Consider the following 14,979-nt stretch of genomic DNA (forward strand, 5'->3'; position numbering starts at 1 on the left):
TGATTAGCACCCGGGTTTGGGTCTAAGAATATCCACTCGCTGACAGTGCAGTTGTGGTGCGGGAACAGGCAGACGGAAGTACCATGATTTCAGCCCTGTTTCAGTTAGACAGAGAGGATGGAAAGGGCTTTGAGAGGCAAAATCATGGAAGCTGTGTTTGTGTGTGTGGGTGGTTTACGAGGACATTTTTTTAAGGTTACAAACTGGTAATTACAAGGGTATTATGCTATAAATGTGGTTTATGAGGAGATTTCTAGTGTCCCTATATTTAAATTGCTTTAAAAAAAAACATACTAAATTATGTTTTTTTTTTTATGTAATTGTTTTTGAAAGTTTTTTGAAGGGATAAAAATCATTATGTCTATGGAGTGTCCTCATAAGTATAGCCACACCAACAACGTGTGTGTGTGTGTGTGTGGGTATGTGTGTGTGTGTGTTTGATCAGAGCATTAAATTGTGGGTTCAAACAGCACTAAATGACAAACTACTGTTTACCAGTTGTTCTAAGGGTGAATAATTTAAATATATATTATATTATATTTTCCAAACTACTGTATGTGCAATATCAGGCAGATATGACATCTGGTGGAAGAATTTGCTGATCAGTTTACCATGACTCAAGAGTACTGCTTCTGGCTGGAAATTTCATGGAATTATCATTCAAATGACTCATATTACACTAGTTATTGCTGGTAGTAATATTTATTATTGGAATTTTCTGTGTTCCTTCATGTTAGAATTTGAAATACTGGAGAAGTGGGATGTCAGCCTGTCATTTATATGTGTTTTTTAATTAATATATTATATATATAAAATAAAAATTTTAAGTTTATTTAACTGGGTATTAATGCATTTACTTTCAGCTGTTTTATTTACAGTTTTCTTACTTATGTGTATATCAGTTTTTTTATATATTAAAAATCTGATTTTTAGAAAGATTAGAATCTGAATACTATTTCATATGACAGGCTTTAATCACAATATATTTACTTGTTCATAAAACAATAATTGTTTAAATCATGACTGAATGGAGATTTATAAAGCTTATTATTATTATTGTTGTTGTTCTTCTTGGTGTTGTTTCAGGATTAGCATTATTTTTAATAGCTACATAATTGGTTATATTTGTGTCTATGCTTAAAATATGGTAAGAAAGTATGTAATGGAGCTCTGCTGGTTTCAGTCGTATCTCACAGTTAGGTCTTCAGGGTGTCTTGGAATGGAGCGGTGTCCAAATCGCACTAAATAGCTACCGAGGTACCTCAGGGTTCTGTGATTGGGTCCCTTCTTTCTCCATATATAAAATATCACGGAGATCTTTCATTCAGGCACATTCCTATCATTTCAATGCCAATGATACACAACTCTACCTTCCATTCCAGCCTGGCAATCCTACAGTTGCTACACTAATCACAGCCTGCCTGGCAGACATTTTGTGCTGTATAAAAGAAAACCACCTCCAGCTCAACCCAACAAAGACAGAGCTTCTCATTATTCCCACGAGCCCAGAAGTCTGTTACAACTTTAAATTCAATTAGATTCATCATGATAACACCATCCAGGACAGCCAGAAATCTTGGGTTTTTATCATCAGTTGATCTTTACTGTCCATATTGCAATAACAGCCTGATTGAGCAGATTTGCTCTGTATAAGATTAGGAAGATCACACCCTTTACATCTTAGCATGCTACACAACTCTTTTCAATGCTATTTTTATATCTAGACTGAACTACTGCAATGCTCTTCTGGCAGGACTTCCTACATGTACAGTCAAACTGATCCAGAATGTAGCAACATGATTGGTCTTCAATGAGCCCAAGAGAGTGCACGTTACACCTCTCTTCATTGAACTGTACTAGTTACCAATGGTTTCTTGCATCAAGTTCAAGGCGTTGATGCTCACTTACAGAACAACCACTGCCACGTGGTGCCATCTCCCAGAGTCACAAAATCACTCTCCCAGACCTTCACTTTAACTGTACCTCGATGGTGGAATGACCTGACAAACTCAACCTGAGCAGCTAATTCTTTAGCCAGCTTTAAGAGACATCTAAAGGCACATCTCTTTTAGGAGTATTTGACCTAATCTTCTTTATTCCTCTTAAAAAAATCTCAATCCATTCTTTCACCACTCCTCTATAACTCTTCTTCTATAAGCAATTTTCAACCTTGTATTAGCACTTCTCTTAGAACTGTCTCTTTAGGTTGAATAGCTTCTTTTGTATTCCTCATTTGTAAGTCACTTTGGATAAAAGTGTCTGCTAAATGAATAAATGTAAGTGGATTGTGTGGATAGATGGAAAATAAAGGTATAGAAATCATGTATATGTTATGGTAAGAATTATGTTAACCGCATTTTGTTAACCACAAACTTGCAATTAGATAATAATACAGTTAAATATAAACTAAGAATGTGAACCACATCTTAAAACACTTTGCAGTTATCCAAAAGAGATATGTTCACCTCGTATGACACTTTGATGGTGCCTAAACCTCCATCAATCATTATTTAAAAGTGATTGCAATTAAAACAATTTTAGCAAACATTAGGGCACAGTAAATCTGAGTTCAAGTGGGTTTAACAAACTGGCTTTCTCATCAGGTCAACCTTTCAACAAAAGCTGAAAGAAAATTGTTAGTATCACTGTTAATGCCTACTGTGGAATTTTTGTGTTTTATCTCGAAAAGTTAGTTAGGTAATGGCTGAAGTCTGAACAATGCATTGATTTTTAGATATATGCAGAGGGTGGCACTATTTACGATGCAGTCCCTTGATAAGACATTGCATTGGGAGGAATCTTGCAAAATTTCACGTATTCTTGCGCTACACAACAAATAGATCTTACAATGTTTTGTCTGGTGTGTTTTTGTCTTTCATTCCCCATTTCAAGTTGTAAACTCTAAAACACAGACTGCTGTATATTTCCGAAACCAATCTCTCTCTGCCATCTATGTGCTCAAAAGTGAGTGAGGCTTGTTTAATTCAATGAGAAGAGCTGGTGTGCAGATAACCAGGCTTCTTTTGTAGTACCACTGTGGGAGCGTAAATCAGATGTGATGATTTCGTAGGTCAATGCTATCAGCGTTAGACACACAGGGACTTGGCCCAAAGTCATGAGCACAGCGATTGCAGATTGCAACAAAACGGAGTACCACAGGACATCAGCTGACCTTTATCAGCAAAGGAGTTTGCATGGTCAGGCATGACCCTAAGGTCAAAGCACAGCTCACCTAAACAAGGAAGGGGGTAGAGATTTCTTGTTTTTGTCACTGATTTTGACTTCTGTAACAAGTCTGGGGACAATTTTGGTAACACTTTACAGTTTTCATGTTAGACATACTGTATTGTATGTAAAAGCGAACACCATAAGCACATCTAAGGGGCCGTTTGGACCAAACACGTTCTTGCTTTTAAAAACTAGACACAGCGCAACGAATGGAACAGAATACAGGTGTCTCACATTTTAAAAAGCTAAATTTATTTTAAGATGCACAACCTTTTAAAAACTTGCCAAACTTGTTAAAAAGAGTATGCTGAAATATATTTGGAATAATGTTTTTTAAATAAGCCTATTTGAGCCCCACTGAGAGTGAGAACCACATTATAGTATCCACGAGGAGTTTAACCCAATGTGACCCACCATATCAACCAGGCCAATGGGTTGCTTCGAAAGCCTGACTGGAGTCACTCAGCATGCCCTGGATTCGTACTTGTGACTCCAGGTGTGGTAGTCAGCATCTTTACTTGATGAGCTTCCCAGGCCCACAGTAGGCTTGCTATTTTAGAGAGAGGAAGAAAACGCTTTTTGATGTTAATGTAATGCAAAAGTAACACTACTTTTCATAAACATTTTACATAATGCATTAATGAAAATTTTTAAACATACCCCAACACTAAAAAATTGCATATTACAGTATCTAACATTAAATTATGTAAGCCTTTTCTGTCGCAATTGTGAAAATCACAGCTGCCTTGCTGACAGAGATATAGGATTTTGCATTGCAGGAGTTTTATGTTGGTTTTACTGTATGCTCAGTGCTGTTTATCTCTGGGAAGAGTGAGCTTTAGATAATGCTTCGTTACAGTGTGGTGTCATGCCATAATTGTCAGTCCCCCAAAATGAGAAAGCAGAGGTGCAGTCAGCTGCTAGAAACTCTTCAGATGATGTGACAGCCATATTCAAGGGTAGATAGTCTCCAATGTTTCTGTTTGCCACAAAACAAGCAGAACGTTTCAGTGGTTTGCACAGCTATTTGGAAAATGTTAAATACGTGAGGGAGGGGATTTCTCAACTTGACTGTGGAGTGTGTGTACATGAGTGTTGAATAACGTGAGGATTGCTTGAGATTTTTATTGCTTCTTTCATTAAAACCATAAAAAATGGATAGTTCAGACTTAGAAATTTAATTGGATGTGCCGTTTACGAAGCTATTGTCAAATTAATATAAAGGCACACCCGTGACTGTAAGTTGACGCAGCATGTTGCTTGGCAACGTCAAACATCCTACAGTTAGGCTAAGACTCTGTCTACACCAGAGTTGAGCGATGTTGCGACCCACGTTGCAATGCCTTGAGGCTGTCTACTTGATGCATGAAAGCAAATGTTCAAAACCATTTATTTTTCTTGTTTGCAGGAGTAGTGCCAGCCCGTGCAGTGCAAAACAGAACGGGGCATCTGTTTACTGTAACTGCAATAAGGTGCGACGGGACGGACGCATCCAGTGTAGATAGCATCGTTGACTATAATGGGAGCAACTTGCTTTTGTCACATCATGTCTGTGACCAGGTAGGTGAGGAATGAGGATATAAATGCAGCTTTTATAAAAAATTAAAAAAAAGAATAAACAAACTAACTAATTTAATGAAAACAAAACACAGGGAACCAGGCACAGATCATCCAAAAATACATTCAAAGACTGACAATCTAACCAGGGAAAACAAGGGCTAAAATACACAAGGGAAAACAAGAAACACCTGGGGAAACAATCAGGGAATGAGGAAAACCTGGGGAAACAATCAAGGGAAAACCAATCATAAAATGAAACTACAAAAGAACAACAAAAATTAACAGGAAATAGGAACTACACAAGAATTACAGACCAAAAACAACAGGAGCTGATTCCAGATGCTCCACAATGAATAGCAAATTGTCCATGGGGTGTAGGGGAAAACAGGTGGTTCAGGGGGGCACAAGGGGCAAACAGGCAGTTCAAGGGGACACAGAGAGCAGAGGAACATAGCAAAGACAGGAAGGTTTGAGACCAAGGCAGGGCCGGAGAGAGTGAAGACCAAATAGACCAGAGCAGATCAGGTGGAGGGCCAGGAGACCAAGGGGACCAGAGCAGATCAGGTGGAGGGCCAGGAGACCAAGGGGACCAGAGCAGATCAGGTGAACGGCCAGGAGACCAAGGAGACCAGAACAGATCAGTTGGACGACCAGGAGACCAGAGCAGATCCGGGGGATGGCCAGGAGACCAAGGGGGCCAGAGCAGATCAGGCAGGTGGCTCAGAGACCAAGGGGATGACCGCAAGGTGGGGACCTGGTCAGGAGGTCTGGGAGGCAGTTGCAGGGCCGAGACAGGGTCAGTAGGCCTGGGTGGTGGCCACAGAGCAGGGACAGGGTCAGAAGGCTATTGAGGCAGCTGCAGGGCCTAGACAGGGGCAGCAGGTCTGAGAGACTGCCACAGAGCAGGGACAGGGGCAGGAGGCCTGGGAGGCGGCCGTAGGACAGGGACAGGGTCAGGTGATCTAGGAGATGGCTGCAGGGCTGAGAAAGGGTTAGGAGGCCTGGTGGTGGCCGTAGGGCCGAGACAGGGTCAGGAGGCACTGGTAAGACAGACAGAACAGCAGAAGGAGAAACAGCAGGAGGAACTGTCTCAGGGGGAGCGGGCAGAGCCACGGGAAAAGTCTCTGGGGGAGCGGGTGGAGCCGTGGAAGGAATAGTCTTTGGGGGAGCGGGCAGAGCCACGGGAGGAATAGTCTCTGGGGGAGCAGGCGGAGCCCTGGAAGGCAGAGCCGTGGAAGATACCGGGCGTGGAACCATGGAAAGCTCTGGGGGTGGAGCTGTGGAAGGCTCTGTGGGCGGAGCCGTGGAAAACTCTGGGGGTAGAGCCTTGGAAGGCGGAGCCGTGGAAGAGAGTACAGGCAGAAACGGGGGAACAGAAGCCTCTCTTCTCTTCCTAATTGATTTTTGATTTTTCACAGTAAAATATCTTACATTTGTCAGCTATTTTAAAATACTTTGATTCTCACCAAAACCTATGGCTCTCTAGTTGACTTGGAATAGCAGAGTAGCGTGTTGCTTTACTATAAGATCTGTGTGAGTAACTGTAATTGTGAAATGATTTTAGAATATACAGAATGAATGAACGTATTTCAGTAGTTTGCAAGTTAATGTAATCCTGCATTAAGGATAGTGTAAACATGTTTGGCTCACTGTCCTGGGTGAAGGGCTTGAGGCTCGAGACCTGATCTGAGCTTGAATACCCCACGGACATAGATTAGTTATTGATGAACAAATAGGAGGAGATGGGAAGGTGCATGGATGCTGGAAGACTCGATGCCATATAGAGGTAAGCAGATGTTAATATACATGCTTGCTAAGCGCTGTATGAGATGGGCAGAGGTGTCAAAAGATGAGAGAACAAGTGGAGCCACTAGCGGAGGCAGCCTCAAGCTTGGGTCCGCTGGGGGGGATAGGAAACTTGGAGGTGCAGGATAGGTTAGAAAATGAAAAAAAGAATGAAATAATAAGCTGAAGCACTGAAGAGACAGTGGCTGTTAAGGCCGTATGGAAATTAGCTCTTGCTGGAGCTGTTTTGTTCTGGAGGGATCGTTACGCCCAAACATGGGGGCCATCCCCATTGTCATGGTGTGAAGACAAGCCGTCGCGACCCGACAAGCCTCCCTCCAGATGTGGTTGGTTCGACGTGATGGGCCCGTGCAGTAAACGAGCAAACCCCTGCTGCAATCCAAACGGGAGAGCCCTAGAGTACTTAAGGCAGGCCCGTCCAGCAATTTGAGATGGGGTCTCATGGACTGGGGGGGGGGGTTGTTTGTCCCCGCATCATCCAAATGGTGGGGCCAGCCTAGTGATCTGGCGAGGATGAAGCAAGCATTCCCTTGACCCAGAACGTGAATGTTTCATGGTTACCTGATGAGGGCTTGTTGTGCCTTTCTTATGTGGAGACGTTTGGGACAGATATAGCTGAGATATGTGTTGGATGTCCAACGACCCTGTAAGTGTATTTGATGCTTGGACAGGCCTTTGTGGGATGCTGTGATTTCAGGTGTTTTTTGAACCAGAATCTGAAAACTGCTTCATTTTTGTCGTCGATGAAGAGTGGATTTGGAGGGGTTTTGAATTGGGACCCTCTGTAATGGAGATAATGTGCTAGCGATTGGAAGGGCTGAATGGGAGTTGGCAGATTGAAAATGAAAACTGAATGCCCTCTTATGATTTTGTCTGATTTCCTTTCTTTGATGCGGTATCTGATTGTATCGTTGTGTAGTATATAGATGTCCAAAATGGTGGGATGGATTCTTGGGTTGAATTTTGCCATGTTGGTGAGTTCTGCACAGCAGAGGAAGCCAAAGAATTTGAGGATGAACATAGCGTCTAGGGTTTTGAGGTGATTGGAGAAATGTGCCCTGGTAGAGAGAGTTTAGGCATCGAGTTAGCAGATCGATGGTGAGGGGTAGCCTGTTACCGGTTGTGGTGGGTTGGGATTTATGGATACCCTTAACAAGAAATTAGATCTTCCTGCGGATGCCGAAGAGGTGCCTGAAATCGGGGGGCAGGGTCATGATTTTGAATGCTGAAGTTATGTCAACTTTAGTGAGCCATGCCTCCCTGCCTACTTTTTTATTCATTCGGATTGCTTGATCGATGTGGTGGTAGTGAAAAGAGTATTCGTCAGTTGAGATTAGATGATTGTAAGAACTCCACATTCAGTGGTTGATGGGAGGAGACAGAGAGCAATGATGCAGTCAAATAAGACTCTTTATTTCTCTGCCTTCAACACTCTGCATGCACTCTTCTCAGAGCTTTTTTTTTCTCAGAGCTCAGTTCAATCAGATCAGTGTCACACAAACTTCATCATCATAAACTTCTCTAAGACTTCAGCTTCACAGTACACATTTAATAAGACACGCCAGTCACTGGTCACTCGTGTCGTTCTCTCTCCTTTCTGGTGGTGGCGTGGCTGTTTATATTCCACTCTCTCCAGGCTCACTGGAATTAGAGACAGGAGTTATACATAATTTAGCTCAGGTGTAAGCGCCCTCACTGCTTTCTCTCACTCCGGACGGACGCTTGACCCCACCCCTGCTGCCACAACAATTAATACTCAGGTGTGGTCCTTTGTGGGGGGCTGAGAGGTCTATTATGAGACATTTTCCGATCGAATTAATGTGAAAATTGTCAAAGGGGGTTTTACGAAGGGGCCTATCATGAAACCTGATTTGACTGCATAGGAGGTCATCAACTACTTGGTGTTCAGCAAGGGCTGAATGCAAATTGTGACAGATTAGATTAGAAGTCGGCAGTCTCTCTAACCTGGGGCTGAAACCATGTTTTAGCCCAAACTCAAAGAATTGAGACTTGTCTGAATAGTTGGCCAATTCTTTGGCTAATGCAGGAATGATGACAGGAGTGCTGAAGTGCTGAGTGCTTTTTTAAATTTAATTTTACTAATTTTATTTTTTAGCAGGGCATACGGAGCAAGTGTGAGCTCCACCACAGAAGTTGCAGATGTGCAGGAAATGGCTGAGAATTCCTCTTGGAAGTGAAAAGCTCAAGTTCGAGAGACATCTTTGGGTAGGGGTGGGACGTAATGGCAGAAGACTTGATGCCACGTAGAGGTGAGCAGCTATTTATTTATGTGTGGAGGGTGTGATTGGTTGGATTAAATTAACTTGCTCCTTCTGAACCTTATTAATGAGATGTGTGTGTGTGTGTGTGTGTGTGTGTGTGTGTGTGTGTGTGTGTGTGTACTTGGTGTGAATACCTTTGGTTTAGTAATGGACAAGCCACATGGCTCCAGAGGGGGGTAAACAAAGTGTCTCCCCAACAATTAGCTTTAAATATAGACCTTAACTGGCACAAAATAAAATTTTGTATAGAGAGCGTACCATCACACACAAACACAACTGGGCGCACTTTAAAATCCTGGTCACGCACTGTTTGGGAACTTTGCTGTGCTGGCCAGTGGCTGGTTTGTTTGGTTGTGGGGACCTTAGGGCAGATAGAGTGCAGAGGGGCCACACACACACACACACACACACACACACACACACACAGGGGGCCTTTGCAACCATGAAAGCACAGAGACACCATAAACTGCAGAGTCAGCAGTACAGCACGGCAGGGAAAACACACTTGCATAGTAAAACTACATTCACAAACAAAAAAGCACATGGCCACCACAGAGAAGATGAAGCCACTGAGGATGAGTGTGTGCAGTGTTAAAAGAGCCCATTAGACAATGGGCATGGCCTCTGGCATCTATGTGTGTGTGTGTGTGTGTTTATATGCGACCACAGACCTGGCGCCTGGCATGCCTTCTTTCAGGAGAGAGAGAGGCCGCTCTAGGCCCTGAGAGGTTGTTGGAGGAATGAGGGTGTTTCTGGGAATTGTGCTGACACTGGTATGGGTGTTTATGTGTGTGTGTGTGTGTGTGTGTGTGTGTGTGTGTGTGTGTGTGTGTGTGTGTGTGTGTGTGTGTGTGTGTGTGTGTGTGTGTGTGTGTGTGTGTGCGTGTGTGGGTGTGTGTGTGGAATAACATTTGTTTTCTTGGACAATAACTGCAGACTTTTAGTTTTCACTTAACCAAGACTGGATTATTTTACTGGTATGTGTCATGCATATTTAAATTACATCATTGTCATTTTTCTTTTTTCTGGCAGAATCATGCATCCTGTCTATATAATATTTTGTTCCCTGTAAAATTCCCTGTAATTTTTCCATTTTATTATAGTGTGCGACTTATTCACTAAAATCACTATTTGCCTGCAGCAATTAACATAGTGCAAATACAGCCTGTGGAAAACAGGCCCTAAACAAAATATTATTTGTTCAGTCATCCAATGATGATCAAATGATGGAGAAGAGTGTTACAACCAGGCTGGAGATTCTCAAAAATCTGTTTAAAAATGTCCTGGTCAGGGACGGGGCTTACGATTTGCCAGGCCCCAAGCAACCATTTAACAAGGAGCCCCCTTTCACTTCCAAGTGGGGAAGGGGGGTTCCCCCCTAAACATTTCTCTGTCCGACAACGGTAGGGCAATATGGCTCCAAAAATAATATCTTAATATCAAATAACAAGAGTTAGGTAAGAGGTAATCCAAAAGTAACCACATTGGATTACACCAAAATACAATCCAATAAATTACGTTACTGATTGCAATTTTAGTAATGCAATTTGTAATCATTACCGGATTACAATTCAGAAGTACTGCAGCACTGAAAGTACATACTATATACTGCAGAAATAGTAGGAGTAGTATGTTAGTATGCTATTTAAAACACCTAAAAAAGTGGTAACATAAAGATGTTTCCTCAAGGATCTATGTCTACATAATCTAGAAATGTATTTCATTGGTGTAACCTAATTTGTCAGGTAAATTTTGTCAGATTAAATATAATTTTTTAATTGAATTAAACCAGTTATTTTAGATGTTACCACATAAAGCATATACTTTAGGTTCACTGATGAAATTTTATTTTTTTTTACAGTGCTAACCAAACTACACAAACAGGCACTAAAAGGAATATTCCGGGTTTAATACAAATTAGGCTCAATCAACGTAATTTGATTACCACAATAATTAATTTGGACTTATTCCTCCTGTTCTTTAAAAAAAGAACAATCTTGGTTACAGTGAGGATTGGGAGTTGCGGTATTGTCTGTGGCATAGTTTCGCTTGACCGGGGAGGGGGGAGGATGTGTCTGAATTTAGACTTGGGGTGGCAAGCGGGGTGGCAAAGCTCATTTTTAGGGTGAAATCTGCCAACCCATGCCACCCTTCTGGCCCCGCCCCTGGTCAAATGCTGCCGATTGATCTAAACTTGTATTGAACCGGGAATATTTCTTTAAGTATATACGAAGATCCAATTAAGACCATGGCATTTTTCCAACCAGCGCACCCACCCACACATACAAACACACACATTCCCAGGAGGCCTTTAAAAAACAATACCATAGTGGCATGCCACAGGACCTCAAACAATGTGTGCAGGCATGCTGATAACAGCCACACGTCTCTGGGCCCCGCTCACTGCAGCATCTGTCCATACTCTTAACAACCCTCCCAGAGTCTGACTGATTCAAAGTGCAGTGAGATCACCAGATACATCATTCTAAATATTTCACACAACGATGAGAGTTCCCATACTTTGAGATTCCTGTGAGCAGATCTGCTCGTTGGTGAATCCAGAAAGGCTGATGGATGAATCTCTATGGTGCTGATCAGATAGGTGGAGATGAATGTAAAGAATTAGTGCCTTCACTTAAGTAAAAATAAAACAGCATGGGGCTGGATGTGGATCATAAACAATATGAAAACAATTCTTAAAGAGATGGATTACAGCTTTATCTTCCCCGTGACCTTTTGAAGAAAAGAATGTGCCATGGCACAAACATTTGAATTAATCAAGAAAATGAATTGGGTTTAGGTGGGTTTTTAAAAGGTAAACAGGACAATTTGGTAATACATTTTGTAAAATGTGTATATATATATATATATATATATATATATATATATATATATATATATATATATATATATATTGCATTATAAAGGTATTCATAATGAATTCAAAATCAAAACCAGTGTTAGGTAAGTTACTCAAAAAACGATTCAACTACAAATAACTAATGAAATCTCTAATCTGAAAATGTAATCACATTGATAATTATGCTAATTTTATCTCCCAATTCTAATTTCCGCTGTACTGAAAAGATAGCCATTTTAACTGACATGTTTATTTTGTTGATTCATGTTTTTCATGTCTTTTATTTAGAAAAGTTTAGTTCTTGTTCATTTGTCATGTGATTTCATGTTTCATTCCATGTTCATGTGTCTTGTTTTCATTGGTTGATTGTCTTGTTATCTTGTTTAGAGTTCTTTGTGTTTATTGGTTATCATTGTCATGTGTTCTCCCATGTCATGTATTTAACCCTTATGTTTTCAATGGTCCATTGTCAGGTATTGTTGAATGCAACTTTGGTTGTGTTTGGTAATGTGTCATAGTCAAGTCAAGTCAAGTCAAGTCAATTCAAATGTTTACATTTATAGTTAGGGTTTTGGATATCACTTATGTAAAAAAATTGCACTTGGGTTCTTCATTTCATTGTCAGTGCCATCAACAAACTTTACATTAATATTCTCATTACCACAATGTGAACAAAATGTATATATTATTTAAACTGTAAAATATTATTATAAAATGTATGTTGTAATGTATAAAATTACAAATAATATAAAGAATTTTAATAAAACTACACAAATATAAAGAACTTTTAAGTGTTTTTGAATGCATTGCTATTTCGATTTTAAGGTGTTCAGGGTAGTTGCTTACTGGCCCAAGTCAGAAGAGCTTGTTTCCCCAGGTTATTTCAATTTTATTTTTAACTATTCTGCTTTTGACAAAAAGTATTAGCACACCATAAGAGGCACCGCTAATTAAGATGATGTCAAATTACATCACTGTTTTCTCTTTTGGACTCATGCCAGTGATTTTGCCTTTCTCAATAGGAAGTTCAATAATGCAGTAACACAATAAGCCCTTAAAAATACCACACACAAACACAATTGCCCCTGTCACACTAATCTCCAGTTATCCTCCAGCCATAAGACTATCCTTGCTGATATCTCATCTCATCATATTTTACTTATTCATAACCCCTCCCCTCAAGTCTCATAAATCCCCCATAATCATATTGCCAAAATGCCTTCTGTTCCTTTAACCTTAACCAACCCCATTGCCCTCAATCCTCATCCTCTCAGTTTAATCTTTCACTTTTGCCTACTGACACGACACCCCCTTATACGCCCCCAATATCTTCTCCTCCCACAAGCTCCCTTTCTCTCTGCCAAACACACTTATAATTACTCCATGCAGACACCTCCAAACTCTTTTCCCCCAGTATCTCAAGCCCTTCTTATACATAGACACCACCTTCAGTTTACCAACCCATTTCAACACCAGACCTCCTATCAAGACCTCCAACAGCCTCCATCAAATCAGCCCCTCCCCTCTCTCTCATTTGCTCAGCCTTGAACCCCTCTGTCAGGGGAATTGAGTGCTTCCCCCGGCCTGTCTCAGCAGGGTTACCATGTTGCTGTGATGCAGGGCGCTGTGTGGGAAGCCGTCAGCCCTCTGACTCTCACACGCACCTCAGCGCTCTTCCTATTCAGCATTTCCTCCTGCTGCCTGCCTGCCATCGCACTCACACATGCCTTATTTTCTTTTGCTTGTTTTGTTCTGTTCTCTTTTTTCATGTCTCTCGCTCTCTCTTCTCTCCTGTGGGATTGGCAGAAGAATAGGGGGACAGTAAACCTGAGATGTGCGCATTTCCTCTGCTAGAGTACTGGCAAAATTAGGACTCTGGTTGTATCAGCATCCCTGTCTGCTGCCAGTCACTCTCGCTGTTGGCCTGCTGTCACAGACTTTATCTAATTTCATACAACCCTTTCACAGAGCTAGGACAATGTACAATGGAACTGCTGGGCATTGAACATGCACTACACGGACACCTTTAATAGTTGCGCAGTCTGTGTCAGTCTGTGTCAACTACTGTGTCTCCCACTGAAAGCGTTTTGGCACAATCCTCCTGCTAACATGGATATGGGAAAATGGGGTGGCGTACACCAAGCGCTGGGCCCCATGTAATTGTAGGCCCCTAGGCTTCAGCCTGTGTAAGCCCACAGCAATAGCAACATAGTAAAAACCTCTCAGAACACATTAGCCAACACATAACAACACACTAAATACAAACACGAATCCTCTAGCAAAACAAAAAAAAAAACCAATCAAAAAAACACTCAGCACATTTTAGCATGCATTAAGCAACACACCAAAAACCTCTCTGTACACCTTAGCAACCACATAGCAACATATAAAAAAACACTCAGAATACGGTGGCAAGACGTCCTGTTTTTCCCAGGACAGTACTGTATTTAAGCACTTTTTCCTAGTGTCCCGACATATTCTGATTCTGTTTTGTACCGTATTTCTTCTCTCCTAAAATGTCTCTATAGCCAATGTGGCTTTCTCGGTCACGTGAGTATTCTAATCAAAGGTAGCCAAGGAAACAGCTTATAAAACCAATAAAAACACACTGTGTTAGTTGAAGTACATGATTGGATTAAACTATCCAATCACAATATCCTATCAATAGATGTCCAGTTAGTGAACTGACTGAAGAGCACACAGATGAAATTGTGGCTGAAAAATGTCAAGGAAGCGTTTATGTACATTTAATGAGGATCTTCATAAAGAGTTTACATTTCTAAAAAAGGAGTCACAGACAGAGCCTAGTAAAGTGAGGTGTGATATTTGTGGAGCTCACATTTCCATCCCACGTGTAGGACGCATCGACATCGCGCAGCATGTTCATTCAAAAAAGCATGTAGATGCTGCTAAAAGTAAGTGTGCCACACCAAGTGTTAGCAAAGTTCAGAATCTGACAAGGTGCACGCAAGTGAAGGACTTTTTGCTTATCATTCTGTTGTGCACAGCAATTTTTTTGGTCGGCTGACTGCACTGCGAAATTGATCAATAAATTGTATGATCTGAAATTTTCTGCTACTCGCACCAAATCTGAAGCTGTCATATGCAACATACTTGCTCCTTTGTTAGAGGAAGGTGTTCAGAGTTATTTGGACAGGTGCTTCTTTGTCACATTGACTGAGGATGGATCCAATCACAAATACATAAAATTGTTACTTTAATCCTCTAGACGGTATAAAAGTC

Source organism: Xyrauchen texanus, chromosome 35 (genome assembly GCF_025860055.1).
Source record: "Xyrauchen texanus isolate HMW12.3.18 chromosome 35, RBS_HiC_50CHRs, whole genome shotgun sequence".
Taxonomy (NCBI): Eukaryota; Metazoa; Chordata; class Actinopteri; order Cypriniformes; family Catostomidae; genus Xyrauchen; species Xyrauchen texanus.